The sequence below is a fragment of the Myotis davidii genome, unplaced genomic scaffold (assembly GCF_000327345.1).
Source record: "Myotis davidii unplaced genomic scaffold, ASM32734v1 scaffold453, whole genome shotgun sequence".
In the NCBI taxonomy this organism is placed as follows: Eukaryota; Metazoa; Chordata; class Mammalia; order Chiroptera; family Vespertilionidae; genus Myotis; species Myotis davidii.
Window position 1 is genome coordinate 888222 of NW_006285234.1, and position 1455 is coordinate 889676.

The 1455-nt window shown below is 44.1% G+C and overlaps 1 protein-coding gene across 1 annotated transcript in view; it reads right to left on the minus strand.

The window, feature by feature from the left end:
* The window catches only part of GABARAPL2 (GABA(A) receptor-associated protein like 2), a 17227-nt gene that overhangs the window by 12564 nt on the left and 3208 nt on the right, over positions 1–1455 (minus strand). The gene's annotated exons all lie outside the window — the stretch shown is intronic.

Here is a 1455-nt window from a genome sequence, read left to right on the forward strand (position 1 = left end):
GCGCTGCTGCTCTGGTGGCCGCTCCAAGGGGTGGGGCCGCACGCCAGGGGCGGGGCAGGGGAGGGCGCCGCGGGGTGTCAGCTCGGGCGTGGAGTTGATGACGTGAGAAAAAGGGGCGTCCGTGAGGGACACTGGAGACGTGGGAGGGGATTTTCGGGAATGGGTAATAGGAGTCAGGTCTCGGCGGACGTTGCTAAGGGGAAGGAGAGGGTGAGGGTCTGGCTGGTCCGAGAGGGCTCGTACAGAGGGAAGTCTGACTGGGGCCTCAGTGACAAGAAGGGTATTTTTTTTGCGGGGGAGAGGGGATATGAATGACAGAAAAGGAGTCTCTGGTGGTTAGTGATGGCGGGAGGGGGGTTCTGTTGGGCATTGACGGTTCGGGAAGTACTATGTGGAGTAACAGGTTGGGGGCTCCATAGGGTTCAGTATTAAGAGGAGCCATAACAGGTTGGCTTGGACCTAGACATTGAATTTAAACAAATCCAGTTTCTTTCCTTTATTCATGAATACGTGTTTGAAAAAATATTTAAGAAGAGTTATCAGAAATGTGCATTCGAGGACTGTAACATTACACCGATCACAGAGAGACCCCTTAACCTTAACAAGCAGAGGAGTTAGAGGTGACCATCAGACTCGGAGAATTCCCCTGATAGCTGATCATGAGATGGGCTTCTTTGGTCATCAGTGTGAGATGCAGCAATCGCAGCATAAGCTCTGTGTGTGTGTGTCATCTGCTTGAGCCTTCAGGATTTCCAGTGATGTCATCAGGGCTCTTGATCATCATATGTTTATGAGCTGGTGAATATGTAACAAGAATATTTGCTTAATTGGGCACATGATCCTTGCCACATGCCTGTGATTCTGATGCATCTGAAAGGCCTGTATATTTGAATATTGTCATGTATCATTTCCTATAGTTGAAATTCCTGAGGGATGCTGTGGAATCTAACTTCATTCTAAAATTATTTTTGTTATTTTTATTTATTTTTATATATATATTTTATTGATTTTTTACAGAGAGGAAGGTAGAGAAATAGAGAGCTAGAAACATCGATGAGAGAGAAACATCGATCAGCTGCCTCCTGCACATCTCCCACCGGGGATGTGCCCGCAACCCAGGTACATGCCCTTGACCGGAATCAAACCCGGGATCTTTCAGTCCGCAGGCCGACGCTCTATCCACTGAGCCAAACCGGCCCCAGCTATTTTTGTTATTTTTAAATTGTGTGTCTGAGCAACCAAAATAGTTTTTAGTTTACTTGCTTGTTTTTTTTTGTTTGTTTTTTTAAAATATATATTTTATTGTGATACTTTAAATTTTACAGATTTTTTAGACCACTGTCATTTTGAAAAAAATCAAAGGCTCTTAAGAACAAAAGAGTTTAAATTCTTCAATATGTAGTTTCTAAACTGCTTAGTTCAGAGTACAGTTAATACTGAGAAATAAATTTAGCT